At 38.0% G+C, this 15,277-nt stretch overlaps 1 long non-coding RNA gene across 4 annotated transcripts in view; it reads right to left on the reverse strand.

Moving 5' to 3' along the window:
- The window catches only part of LOC143665608 (uncharacterized), a 154,267-nt gene that overhangs the window by 138,695 nt on the left and 295 nt on the right, over positions 1–15,277 (reverse strand). For all 4 annotated transcript variants that reach the window (XR_013167113.1, XR_013167112.1, XR_013167111.1 and 1 more), the window contains exons 2-3: positions 15,004–15,121; positions 7,307–7,426 (exon numbers count right to left, since the gene is read on the reverse strand). This is a non-coding gene — a long non-coding RNA (uncharacterized LOC143665608). The remainder of the gene's footprint in view (positions 1–7,306; positions 7,427–15,003; positions 15,122–15,277) is intronic.

Here is a 15,277-nt window from a genome sequence, read left to right on the forward strand (position 1 = left end):
AACCCTTGATAGAGTTGGAATCATGCAGCACCATAGGTAATCATGTAAGCAGAATTAAATACACAGTACTAGGGAATTGCAGAGGCAGAAGATCTATATTTTTCTGTGTAAACAGGTTCTGAATAGTCAAGACCTTGTGAGTGCTAACAATGTGAATACCGTTTTCTCTCAACAGGAAATAGGAAACTAGTTAGGAATGATATATGTGGCAATAATGAACATGGAAAAATGGTTCCTGGAACTGAAAAGGAAGAGATACTACCTGGATACTATTAAGAAAGGCAATCTGCCATGGGCCCTGAGCAGTCCTGCACATTCCTGCTGTGTGTGCCAGATTGCAAGGCTTATCTATCTCCTGATACTGATCAGTTTCTGTAACTAGTCACATAGGTATTAAGGAGGTCAAGTTGAACACAATGAGACTACCAGGAGGAGGTGACCTGGCTTGTTTGCTTCTTCTTACAAAGTTTTGCTGTTTGCTCAAAGAGTTCTGGTTCCTTTATCCTGGTCTCTTCTCCTTTAATGCAACCCACTGCAGGCCCAGGTGTCACCCTGTGTTTACTTGGGAAGGAAATCAATGCAAATTGCTCATGTTGTTTGCTGTGTTGAGCAATTAAGTTTTTTTCTTGGACCCAGGAATCCCCTGTCTTCTGCCAGCACTGTGTACCCCAGAAAAGCCATGTTCTTTAGCCCTGATTCAGTATTATTGGGTGGGATCTTTTGATTAAGTTGGTTCCATGGAGAAGTGACCTACCCAATTGTGGGTGGGACCTCTTGATTAGGTGGCTTTCCTAATCAAAAGATTAGGTGGAGACATGTTTCCAACATGTCTCTACCCATTCAAGATAGGGTTATTTACTGGAGTCCTTTAAGAAGGAACTACTTTGGAAAAAGCTTCAGAGCCCACACAGGCAGAGACCTTTGGAGATGCAGAAAGAAAATGCCCCCAGAGAAGCAGTTTGAAGAAGCTGGTAGAGAAAGCTAGCAGACATCACCATGTGTCTTCCCAGCTGAGAGAGAAACCATGAACATCATCAGCCCTTTCTTTGGAGTTAAGGGATCTTTCCATGGATGCCTTAGTTTGGACTTTTCTATGGCTGTAGATCTATCTGTAAACATGCAACTTAATAAATTCCCTTTTTAAAAGTCATCCCATTTCTGGTATATTGTATTCTGGCAGCTTAGCAAAGTAAAATAGATTTTGGTACCAGAGAAGTGGGGTGCTGCAGTTTGCAAATACCAAACATGTTGGTACAGCTTGTTAAATGAATAAGGGGAAAGTTTCTGGAAGCATTGGGAAGAGCTTGATAGAGAAGGCCTATAATGCATTGAAGAGACTTTTGGTAGAAATGTGGACTATAAAAATACTTCTGATAAGGCCTTAGATAGAAATGATGCATATGTTTTAAAGTGACATAAAATTTAGCAAACTTGACTACTGGTTTTGGGTGGAAGGCAGATTTTAAAAGCCATGAGCTTGCAAATTTAGCAGAAGAGATATACAAATTAAATGTGGAAAGTGTGGCCTTGTATCTCCTTGCAGTTTATAGTGAAATGTGACATGAAAGAGGTAAGCTGAGAACTGAACACTTGGGTAGAAAGAAATCAGAAAATTATGGTCTGGAAAAATCTGGGCTTCCAGAAATGGAGACCCCAGAGAATAGTGCCCCATGTGAGGACTTGACCAAACATGAAACCATTCAGTAATTTCAGAGAAAGCCAGGATTGGAGATGAAGTTATCAGGAAGGATTTGTGGAAAGTTCTATTGTCTGATGGTTATGATCCCTGCATATTACATAGAAAACCAGCAAGAATGCTGTGGGGTCTGTATAAACAGAACCACTGCCAGTCTGGACTAAAAGAGACATAAATGGAACAAATTGAAGGAAAAATAACTTCAAAGGCAGAACCATGGAAGCTAAGGTCTGAAGCCCAGAAACCTCAGGCCAGGAGGGTGGACCCACCCATGCACTTGGAGAGAGTGAGTTTGTCCTGAAGGCAGAGGGCTGGCCTACCACCTAGATGCTCTGGAAGAGTAATGGTGCCCCAGGCCTTTGAGAGGGTAGAGCCCATTCCTTGGGGGGTTGGGGAGAGCCTGGCTGCCAACAATATTCTGGAGGGGTAGAGCATGTGTCCTGGATTTGACAGACAAGTGCAGCTCTGATGCTTAGAGACAGTGGAACCTAAAAAAAAGGTGGTCTCCCCAATGTCCTCCAGGGTTGCAAACTCTACCCAAGTGTTTGAAGATAGCAGAGCCACTGCATAGGCCCTTGGAAGGGGTGGGATTGCTGCTTTCTAAAGCCCCAAGGATAAATGACTCTCATACTTTGAAATCTAATGGACTTTGCCCTGCAGGTTTTTAGAACTTTTGGGTCTGGTGACCCCTGTGTTCCTTCCAATTTCTCCCTATGGAAAGAGAAACATTTATTCTATGACTGTCCCTTCTTGTATATTGGCAACAGATAACTTGTTTTGAGTTTTACAGGTCCAGAGTCAGAGGAGGAATTTTTGCCTTAGAACAGACCATGCCTGTAACTAATTTTGATGAGAGTTTGTACTGGTTTTGACTTTGTCTTGTATTTGTATTGTTACTGAAATGGTTTAAGGCATTTGTGAGCATTGTGATTGAGTGAGTGTATTTGGAATATGGGAAGAAAAATGTTATTTGGGGGGTCCAGAGGGTGGAAGGTGACTATTTGAAGCTATTATGTACCCCAGAAAAGCCATGTTTTAATCCTGATCCAATTTTGTGGGGACAGTCTTTTCTTTTAATCCTGATTCACTATTGTACGGTGGAAACTTTTGAATGTTATCTCCATAGAGATGTGGCACATGCAATTGTGGGTATGACCTTTTGATTAGATGGAGATGTGACTCTACCCATTCCAGGTGGGTCTTGATTATTTTACTGAAGTCGTTTAAAAGAGGAAACATTTTGGAGAGAGAGCTCAGAGCTGACACAGATGCTAATACTTGGAGAAAAGAGCCCAGAGCCAACACAAGACCTAGATGTTTGGAAATGCAGAGCCCAGCAGACATCTCCATGTGCCATCCCATGAGATGCTAAGCAAGGTGTGTCCCAGGGGAGCTACGTGAAAGCCCACAGATACTTAAAGAGGAAACCACAGTGGCTGAAAGTAATGGAGAAGGGACCAGCAGATGACAGCAGCATGCCTTCCCAACTGAGAGGTGTTCTGGACAGCATCAGCCTTTCTTGAGGGAAGGTAACCTCCTGCTGGTGCCTTAATTTGGAGATTTTCTCAGCCTTAGAACTGTAAACTTGTAGCTTATTAAATTCCCTATTTAAAAGCCATTCCATTTCTGGTATATTGCATTCCAGCAGCTTAACAAACGAACACAGCCCTTGAAATAGTGATAAAATAACTTTTGTTAGATTGCAAGTAGAGTGAGATCTCAGTGCCTTCATAGTTCTTGATAGATAACTACAGCTAATTTTCACATGCATTGATTGGACAATAAACAAAGACATAAAAATCTCTACTTACTACTCTAAATATTCATCAATAAATCACTATAACTCACATGGGTCTAGGAAATTTGTAATATATTTTAAAATCAAATTAATTACATAGACAGGGACCCAGAAAAAAAAACAAAAACATTTGCCCTGACCTCTGCATACCCCAGGGAATGTCCTGGGTAGCTTCTGATTAATTTAAAGGCTACTTATGCCATTAAGTAGAAAATGTACCCAAGCTGGTGTTATGTCTTGTGAAACTAAGAGTTCTAAATAATACAATCAAATTTATTCACTATTACAGTTCTCAAAGCATGTGTTGCACAAGTAATCAAGAAAGAAAATAATATATTTTCAAAGCTAACACTTGTATTAATATTATATGCCAGACATTGATCAAATGCTTGAAATATAGATCATTTAATCCTAAAATCCTCAATTTTCTCAGCTGATTAGCAACACACCTGAAGTTTCATCCTCAGTTACTATTTTAAAATATTTTGCTTAGCTATTAATACACTTAAGCTTAGGAAAAGATATGTTAAAGGAGAGGGTAGATATGTCAATATATTGGAAGGACATTTAATTAGCTCGTAGTTTGGATTTAAAACAACCAATAACATGAGTTGCAAACACCAGGGTTTTCAAGGACTCCAGGAATTGGAACTAGGAGTACAAATGCTCTTCTAAAGAGTCTGATTCTTGTTTTCTTTTCTTTGACTCACGCTTATCTTTTATTCCCTCAGTATACTTAGAACTCTCAGTCCAAGAATGAATCTGTGCCACTGGCAAGTGCTGAACTCATAACTTCATATTTTTGCCACCTGACACTGAAGGGCTTATCCCTTCAATTTAAGTTCGCATCCCTGGGAAGAAGTCTGACTATACAACATGGATCAGGTGCCCACTCTTTGTACTAATCACTGCGGCCAGGTCGTGGTATGATTTGCAAACTTCACTAAACATTTACGGTGCTAATCCCAGAAGAAGGGAAAGACACTCAGAAAACAAAGCAAAGAAATATCCACGATCACAATAATAGACAATAGCAAAGCAATATAAGTTCAATCTTATTGTAAAATTATGAGTTAGCTATATCAATATCATTGGTTTATATCTCTCAAACAAAGAAAATCAATAGTTTGTTCAAGTACACAACTTGAATAAAATCTGGGGAGCCAGAACGCACATAGCTAAGAGCCCCCTAATATTTATGAGCCAGTCACTAAGTAAGTCAATGATGTTCTATATAACCAAGAAATGTACTGTAAACACACTGTAGTTATCAAGGATCTTCAACCCTAAAATTTTCCTATCACCAAAAAGACAGTAGAGTTTATTATTTCACTTCAATAAAGAATTATGTTAAACTCATTCAATGTCACTGAATCACTAGTCAATTGATTTAGCAGCATGTTTGAATTTGCATTAGAAAAGCAAACCCCTTGTTTAGTATTACACATAAAATATTGTCCATATCTTTAGCATGGATTTTGACATCATAGTTGTTCAGCTAAATGTGCGCTCTTTGCAATGATTAATACGTTAAACATTTATTTTCATAAACTCGACATCTTTGGCAACCACTTTTACTAAAAGGGCATCTTAAAGACTCTCCCTCAGTATACCTAACAGGGCAGTATTATCGTTATGACTGTGCCCCTTCCTTGAACTGGCACCTTTTCATTAGAGTAACATCAAGATGTGTCTATTAAATAGGCTCACTTGGATATAATCGATGTACATTCCATAGTAAAAAAGTAGGTTGGGGGGATAGTGAAGATAAGCCAATGATTAGAGAGAAATTTTACAGTTGTTCGATGTCTGAGAAATAACAACCAATTCTACCCCACCTGAAAAAAATGACTGTATTTGGCATAGATATTGATGGCCTGGGAAGTGTGGGCAGATATCCTTGTGCTCAGGGCCCTTCTCAAGTTTCCCTGAAATTAGGCTGCATGACGTTTCTTGATTCTTGGTACTTTTGCCTTGATGGACCTCCTTCTCCCTTAAAAACAAAGCTAAAAATTGCAGTTTACAACTGTGTTGGTATCAAGATAGATATATTGGTAGTAAATGTTAAAACATTTTTCTTTGACCTAAGAATTTTTTTTCTTCTAATTTTAAACGACATTATGATATTTCTGTGGGCCCCTAAGTACTGTGGCCCCTAACACTATGTGTATTGTGCCTAATGGATAAGCTGACCCTGAAATCACACCACCTACATTTCAAGAACACCCTGCTTTAAAATCTAGTTTGATTAGGTTCTTGGCACTACAAGGATGAGAGTTATTATAAGACCAGAGATCCTAAATAACTAGCCAGTGATCCACTAACATAAAAAGAATAGCTGCAGGGTATATCACCTACATGCAGAGTCCATTCTCTGTTGACTCAATCGCAAATGTTAGAGCTGAGAAATTTAGATGGAAAAGAAATAGAATGCGGAAGCAGCTGTTCTTAAGGAAGCTTTCAAACGTTCGCTTCAAAATGATAAGTTAGCAGAACACAGTTTCAGCTTTAGAATAAATTCAACATTTGTTAAATCCAATGCCACATTCTGACACAGAGCCACAGAAAGGTAAGCCAACACTTGGGGGTTGGTTGAAAGAAACAAACATCCCTGTCCTAAATAAGCTGAAGCCATTTTACATTATTCATATAGTCATTCAATAAATATTAATTAATGTCTACTGTATTCATTGCTAAGGATGTGAGTTTAGAAGACTGCAAGCAATTAGGTAGACTAGTTCTGTGTGTGTGTGTGTGTGTTGGGGGAGGTGGGAGATGGTAGTGATAATGCTTAAAAGGCAATGGTCCAATGTTTAAACTTTGAAGGGAATTGTTGGCTTTGTTAAGGAGGTTGATTTTTATCCTGAGGTCACTGAGGAGCCAATGAACAATTTTAACTGGAGGAATGATGTGATTAGGTTTACAATTTAGAAAAATCTACAGCGGCAATGTGGAACATTGGTTTTCAACCACGCTTTCAGGATAATATCACCCGTGAAGCCCTGAAACACAAGTACCTTGCTCCACCCTGCAAAAATCCCTATTCAGGTGGCTTGAGGTAGAGTCTCCAGCATAAAACTGCCCACGGGATTCTAATGTGCAGTTAAGGATTGCCAACCACTGTTATAGAAGATAGACTGGAATGGAACAAGACTGTACTATACTAAGTGAGAGATAATAAGGAACTAAACTAATAGCAGCAGAGAAAACTGCATTCAGGAACAAGAAATTTGGTAAGTTGGATTTACCAAGGGTTATGTTAAATGGTTGAGTATACTAAAACTGGTATCTCCAGGATCTGGCAACATGGCTCCACCATGTGGATAAACTGTGATGTACCAAGTTGGCTACTTTTTTCCATCTGATCCGGTTTGTTATTACTGTGAGGGTATTTGTTAGGTAGTAGGAATAAATAGAAATGCCAATAACAGTGTGTTGATTAGAAGAAAAATGCATACAGACAGCAGAAAAGATTTAGAACTCAAAAAAATTCAAACCAAATACAATGCTTTACATAGGAAATATCTTCATAATTTTTCCTTGATCACACCATTTATGAAAAACAGTATTTATTAGCATTTATGAAGTTCAAAATATGTTGCTTTGAGGACTCTTGAAATGCAAACACCTACAACTGTTTTTTAATATTTGTGTATAGGATTCCTTGATAGTAGCTTCATAATCATACCACTCTTATTCTTGGGAGACACTGAATAATTCAAGTAAAAATTTTAAATTGATTAGAAGAAGAGAAAAATAAATTAGCTAATTTTTATGACTGCAGAAGTTTCCCATCTTATTTAATTACTCACATAAGTCTCTTCAAAAGCTGGAATGTATGAGTCTTAATGGCAAGTGAAACATCTTCATAGTCTGTAAACGTTCATACATGATCGGCTACTGCAATTTATCAATATCTCTTCAAGCAAGTTCTGAAAATGAGATTATTAAACTGGTGAAATTAACATTGCATTTCTAATTCTCCAGCCTCGAGATAATTTATTCAATAAGCAGTTTTTCAGTTCAAAATTAAGTTGTACTTTTCATCTTTAGATTTGGCTCAAATTTAAATTCCAATTCTATACTCAGATTTAATATATTAGTTCAGACGTGTATCTTATGTCAATATTGTTTTTGTTCTGGAATGAATACAATCCTTATGGCTGAAAAGTATCAAAATCTATTAAAAAGGAAAAAATAAGTTAGTTAAAAATGTGTCAATGGATAAGAATATTGCCTCACTTGTCGTGATAACATTCTGTTGACAGAAAATGTCATTTCTAGATGTGAATCAGTAATTAACCAATCCAATAACTATTTTGAGAACATTTACCAAATGTAAGGTACTTCGTGATCATCATAAACGAGAGCAGATATTTTAACACTGGATCCCTACATTGAGGGAGTTTAAATTTCTTTGGGGATAAAGAGAGTCATGTATTGAAAAGTCAAACCAAAGCCACCAGAGCATACATATAAAAGTCAAAAGAGTGGAACAAGAAGGAAGTGCAACAAGGAAGAAGTGTTCATAGTAAGTTGCAAGACTTTAGAGAAAGGAACAGAAGAAACAAGATTTAAACTAGGTGGAAGTGAAAGAAATTTGTATAGGCAGAAAGGGTTTGGGGCACTGTAGGTAAGGGCAGTGACCAGAGCAAAAACAGAAAAAGGATGCAGTGTCCAGACCAGCTGCATTTTAATGAGGATCCAAGGGCTTCTTAGAAATGGAAACCTTGGTCCTGACCGACTGGTCCAGAATCTGCATTTTCACCAAATCTCTAGGTGATTCGTATGCACATTAAAAATTTAAAAGCACTCCCTTAGAACAGCAGTCAGCAAACTTCTTTCTGTAAAGGGTCAGATAGGGAACACTTGACACAAAATTGTGTGCCATATGGTCTGTCTATGGGCTCTGCTGCTGTTGGGAGAAAGCAGCCATAGTCAATGCGTAAATGTATGCATGTGGCTGTACGCCAATAAAACTTTATTTAGGGATTCCAAAATTTGAATTTCATATAATTTTCATGTGTTATGAAATACTGTTCTTTTAATTTTTTTTACCCAGCAATTAAAAATTAAAAACTATTTTTAGCTTGCTGGTCCAGTAACATTTTTAGCCAGCTGTGGAAGATTGAATTGATTCTTTACCTTTTTAAGCCAGTAGGAATGTAGTAATTGTTATACTTTTAAAATAGATATTCAATTTAACCATAGTCTTATTGTGTGTGCAAAAACTTAATGCCAATAAATGAGTAAGCATCTTTGATTTTTTTCTTTTCTTTCTTTCGCAAAGGTAATCAGGAATGAAAGCCTGGCTTCCCTTTAATCAAAAGGTGAAGGTGGGTTTCATGCTCCCCAAGACCCAGGTTTTAAAAATCAACTGCATTAAAAAAAATCAACTGCATTGACTTAACTAGAGTAGTGGTCCTCAAAGTGTGATCCGAGTTCTCAGGTTATGCTTGGGAACTTTTTGAAGTGCAAATTCTTGGACCTAATTGAGACCAGCTAAATTAAAAACTTTGGGGGCAGGGTCCAGCGATCTTTTGAACAAGCTATCCAATGAGAATGAAATAGTCATCTTTGTGTCCCTGTCAGGTCCATCACCACTCCTAGCTAACAGCACCAGGCCTTGTGCATAGTGGTGCTTGAATAAATATGTGCTAAACTGGCTCCAGGACATGGATTTAAAGAATTTATTCTTCAGTATGTTCTCAAGCCACCTTTAAACCTTAATTTTAAATAGTCCTAAAACCAAAGAAAAAGCATTTCAATTTTGGGGAAGTTACATTTAGATCAAGGATGTTTTTGAAAATGCTATTTCTTCCTTTTATTTCTTTTCTTTTCCTTTAGTAGTACTCTGTTTTGAAAAAAGTAGGCATTTGCTGCAGGCAACTCCTTTTCTGTTCTTCTGCTAAAGATCAGTTAAAAACTTAACTTGACAACTGGGAATAAAACTAGGAAAGGATTTTAGAACCACTAATTGTGTATATCAAATGGACTTGTAAAGGGCTTGTTTTTGAACACTGACTACAAAGCTACAGTTAAAACGTCAGAAATCCACGTGAGTAGCGGAAGGGATAGCGTCATGTCAGATTTTAAAGTAAGAAAGATATCCGATGCTTTTGTGAGTTTAGATCAGTTTATTTCCCCTCCTCTTTTTTTTTTCTTTGTGGCCCTGAAATAAGAAACCAGGTGAACATGAGTAGGCAGACATTTGGGGGAAATAACGATCAGAAAACTTAATAAAATGTTTTAGACTGCAAAACTACTTCAAATTGTATACATTTTTATAGGTCACTCTCTTACCCTTCTAATTTCCCTTTTGCTTCCTTTATTTCTAAGATCAGGTTCTTCTGAACATTTTAACTTTTATTTATCCCAAAACATTTAGATTACTAGAGGAGAGCCTGAAGAAAACTGTCCTGAAGCAAGAGAGAGGAAGTTCTTCATACTGTTCTGGGAACTTTGGTATAGTATGTAGGGAAGCACAGAGCATTTTTGGGGTAACCAACAGATAACTGCTCTGTATCACCTGATCACTGATTGGTCTCAACCCTTGGTTGAGAGGTAATGTCTGCAGCCAAAATATTTCAAGTTTGTCTGCTAATGCATATACATTTCTAACAACTACAGCATAAGAAGATACGATTGTGTTTACTTAGTAAAGTCAGTTTCCTATTAACATATCTTCTAGGATAAATTCTAGAATAGCACCTAGACAATTTCTTTATTAAAGAAATAGTAATATTTTTGTCTTCAAATCGTGATTTCTATATTCATCTAGAAAAGGTAGATTTTAAATGCTTGTTTTGCTCACTCATTGGTTGGTTTGAAGCTTCTCCATCTAGTACCAGGGAAATTGTGATTTTAAAATAACAGGTCTTGGGGGTGGAGATTGATTGCATATTGATAATTGTTGAAATATGTTTCTAATCTTTATAGGACTGAATTTTCTATAAAATATTTTTAAAATAATATGAGTGGAGAAAAACATTTTCCACTTTTCAGTAGGAATTAGAAGTTGGAAATAGGTAAAGGTATCAAGTTCTAAGACCCTACCGAGTTTTTTTGTCCATTGTAGAAATAGCACAAGAAATAAAATGGTGCAAAACAGCTGAATAGGGAGATGTCACTAAGGCAGACCAACTACTATAGCACTCAGCCTGCTCACTCTAGTAAGAAGGAAGCATATGTGAGCCTTTATGTTAGGGCATCAGTATCAACTTTTTCTGTATATGGTCAATTTAAATATTTATTTAAGACTAGGATTCATTTAAGATGTAAAAAATAGTTACACCAGTGACACCAGGTTTTTCATATTTGTCTTCCTAAATGAATATGACAGTTCGCAATTTTACCCATTCCCCTGTGGAAATTACATTCTGCCATTTCCCCCAAATGCTAATTTTTCTTTCCCTTTACATAAAACTAAAGGAGTTGTCAAATGTCCTTCAGAAAAATAAAATGAAGAGAATCGACATGCGTTTTAGTTTGCTAGCTGCTGGACTGCAATATACTGGAAATGGGATGGCTTTTAAAAAGGGGAATTTAATAAGTTGCTAGTTTACAGCTCTAAGGCTAAGAAAATGTCCCAGTTAAAGCAAGTCTATACAAATGTCCAATCTACGGCATCCAGGGAAAGATACCTTGGTTCAAGAAGGCTGACGATGTTCAACATTTCTCTCTCAGCTGGAAGGGCACATGGCAAATATGGCGTCATTTGCTAGCTTTCTCTCCCGGCTTCTTGTTTCATGAAGCTCCCATGAGGGCGTTCTTCTTCTTCATCTCCAAAAGTCACTGGCTGGTGGACTCTGTGGTTTTCTCAATGTTGTGGATCTAAGAAGGGACTCTCTCCAAAATGTTTCATCTTTTAAAGAATTAATGGGTGGAGTCACAACTCCATGGAAGCCATCTGATCAAAAGTTACCACCCACAATTGGGTGGGCACATCACCATGGGAACAATCCAAATGCTCCCAGCCAGCAATATTGAATGAGGATTAAAGGACATGGCTTTTCTGGGGTCTATCACAGATTCAAACCGGCACATTCCACCTTTTGAACCCCAAAAAGACATGTTCTTTCCAAATGCAAAACACATTCATTCCATAACAATATCAGAGAGCCTTAAACCATTTCAGTAAGAATAAAAATACAAAGTGAGACACAGTATAGAATTTCATCAAAGTTAGTTACAGGCATGGTCTGTCCTAAGGTAAAATCCTCCTGTGGCTCTGGACCTGTAAAAACTCAAAACAAAAACTTGGAATATGTCATTGGTAACAGAGACCATCAGGAGATAGAAATAGGGTAAGATAATGGGTAATTGGAGCTGAAGGGATACAGACTGTGCAACAGGACTGGATACAAAAACTCAGAAATGGGCAGCACAATACTACCTAATTGCAATGTAATTATGTTAAAACATTGAATGAAGCTGCATGTGAGATATAGTGGTTTTTTGTTTGTTTTTTTGGTTTTTTTTCTTTTCTCTCTATTATTGTTTTATTTCTTTTTCTGTTGTCTTTTTATAAATCGATGCAAATGTACTAAGAAATGATGAATATGCAACTATGTGATGATGTTAAGAATTACTGATAGTATATGTAGAATGGAATGATTTCTAAATGTTTTGTTAGTTAATCTTTTTAATTAATAAAAAAAGCAATTATAAAGAACCTGTAGAGCACAAATCCCTATAAACAATGAAAAGTCTAGAATAAAGAAAAATAAGATTCAAAAAAAAAAAACTCAAAACAAGTTATTTGTTGCCAACATACAAAGGAGGAATAGTCATAAAATACATATACCCATTACCATAGGGAAGAATTGGAAGGAACACAGGGGTCACAGGACCCAAACAGTTTCAGATACACTCAGGGCAAAGTCCATTAGATTTCAAAGTCTAAGAGTCATTTATCCTTTGGGTTTTAGAAAATGGCAGTCCCACACTTTCCAAGGGTCTAAGCAGTGGTATGCCTCTCTCTGAATGTAACCTTGAGGAACATTGGGGTGACCACCTTTTTCTCAGCTCCATCCTCTCCAAGCATTGAGGCTGCACCTGGGCTCTCTGCCATCTCCAGGGCACATGCTCAACCCCTCCATGTAGTGGCAGCCCGGCTCTCCCCAACTCCAAGGAATGTGCTTTGCCCTTTCCAAGGCCTGAGGAGGGAGGATTCTTCCACTGCAACAAGATGGAGGGCCCATCTTCTGCCTTTGGGACAAACTCACCCTCTTCACGTGCTTAGGTGGGTCCACTCTCCTGTCCTGAGGCTTCTTGACTTCAGACCCTAGCCTCCATGGCTTTGCCTCTGAAGTTATTTTTCCTTCACTGTGTCCTTCCCTGTCCCTCTCAGTCTTGACTGGCAGTGGTTCTCTGTATACAGATTCTGCAACACTCTCATTGGTTTTCTATGCAGTAGCCTTGGATCATGTCCATCAAACATAAGGAATTTCCACAAATCCTTCCTGGATAACTCCATGTCCGGGCCTGGCTTTCTCTGAAATGACTGGCTCTTTCCACATTTGGTTAAATCCTCACGTGGGGCACTATCCTCTGGGGTTTCCCTTTCTGGAGGCCCAGAATTTTTCAGAACTTCAATTTCTGGGTCCTTTGTACCCAAGAGTTCACTTCTCAGCCTATCTCTTTCCTGTCGCATTTCACTATAAGCTGGGAGGAAAAATCAGGCTGCACTTTCCACATTTAATTTGGAAATCTCTTCTGCTAAATATCCAAGTTTATGGCTTTTAAAATCTGCCTTCCAGTCAAATTCCAATCAAAAAGATACCTGGTCACAGGTATCTTTAAAGTCCGCATGTCTACCAACAGTCTCTTCTAAGCATTCTAGCTTCTCTATCAAGCTCTTCACAACTCCTCCAAAATTTTCCCCTTATCCATTTAAAAAGCCATTCCAACATGTTTGATATTTGCAAACCACAGCAGCACCCGACTCCTCTGGTACCAAAATCTGTTTTAGTTTGCTAGCTTTTGGAATGCAATTTACTGGAAATGGGATGGTTTTTAAAAAGGGGAATTTAATAAGTTGCTAGTTTACAGTTCTAAGGCCGAGAAAATGTCCCAATTAAAGCAAGTCTATAGAAATGTCCAATCTAAGGCATCCAGGGAAAGATACCTTCGTTCAAGAAGACCGATGATGTTCACCATTTCTCTCTCAGCTGGAAGGGCACATGGCAAATATGGCATCATTTGCTAGCTTTCTCTCCCGGCTTCTTGTTTCATGAAGCTCTCACAGGGGTGTTCTCCCTTTCATCTCCAAAAGTCAGTGGCTGGTGGACTCAGTGGTTCTCTCAGCCTTGTGGCTCTAAGAAGGGACTCTTTTCAAAATGTTTCCTCTTTAAAGGATTAACGGATGGAGTCACAACTCCATGGAAGCTATTTGATCCAAAGTTACCACTCACAATTAGGTGGGTTGCATCTCCATGGGAACAGTCAAAATGCTCCCAGTCAGCAATAGTGAAAGAGGATTAAAGGATATGGCTTTTCTGGGGTCCATCACATTCAGCACAATATGGTGTATGTAATTGTCAGGGATCTAAATTTTATACATAGATTCAATTATCTAAATTGCCTTCTTTTCCTGTCCTTGTGTACCTGTCTGATTTTTCTTTTAAAATTATTCTTCCTGCCCTTTTATACAATTTAGGGTGTTCACAATTCCTTGGACTCATGATCTATCACGTGCTTACTTCATACCATCCCATCTTCTTCCTCTTTTTTCCCTCTTTTCTCTGCCAATTTGCAAGCCCAGAGTACCGACGTGTCCAAGGATGTCTACATCTCCAAAATTATGAACTACAAATGATATAAATTTGATGAATTCAAATAACTGTAGCAAACCCTTGGACACGTCGGTACTCTGTGTCCAAGGATGTCTACATCTCCAAAATTATGAACTACAAATGATATAAATTTGATGAATTCAAATAACTGTAGCAAACCCTACCCTCAATGGTACTCAGCAAAAATGAAACAATCAAGAAGAAAAAAGGCTCTTCTTTTCTTAAACTTCTAAAAATATTTTCTTAGAAAGCAGACTTGAAGTCACCCTGCCTGCCACCTCTTTCTACTTGCCTGTGCTTTTCAAGAGCTAAAGTCTCTGGGTTTCATCATCTTTATTTGCTTTCACTTGTTTTTAGAAAAACTATTTGCTGCAGGTAAATTCATCTTGTTGATTCACAGGAGAATAAGTTACACAGAAAAAGGGATAAATGTGGAAACCATTAACGACTTTTGGAATCAGTGTAAATTAGTATCTCAGATGCAATTATGAAAGGCCTAGTAATTTCTAAAAAATTGTAAATCTCTTAAACATTAATTATAGTTTGTTGGAAAGCTCTCCCAGGACAATAATGAAGATGGGAATCTCAAGAAAACGCTACAACCACCATACATCGTGCCCTAAAAGATGGAAATAGGATGAGTAGATTAGCTAGCTGTTAATACAAAGGGAATGAGAAAGTCACAGAAAGAGAATAGATGGAATCTCACTTACAGTGGAACTGTAAAGATGGACAGAAAGCTACAGCTTCTAGTTTTCCGACCATGTTGCATTCTCTCTGGGGCCAAGATGCACGGTAGTGTACTAGACACACTGGATTGCAGAATCATCCCTAAAATAGCCAGGCATGCCTCAGTCCTATCATCTTTGCACGGTTCTCTCTGCCCCATAAACTTTCCCTAAATCACTAATTGGCCTACTCCCTCAAGTCTTTCAAATCTTTGCTCAAATGTCACCTTCTCAGCGACACCTACTCTGGATACCTTAT

Source organism: Tamandua tetradactyla, chromosome 21 (genome assembly GCF_023851605.1).
Source record: "Tamandua tetradactyla isolate mTamTet1 chromosome 21, mTamTet1.pri, whole genome shotgun sequence".
Classification (NCBI taxonomy): Eukaryota; Metazoa; Chordata; class Mammalia; order Pilosa; family Myrmecophagidae; genus Tamandua; species Tamandua tetradactyla.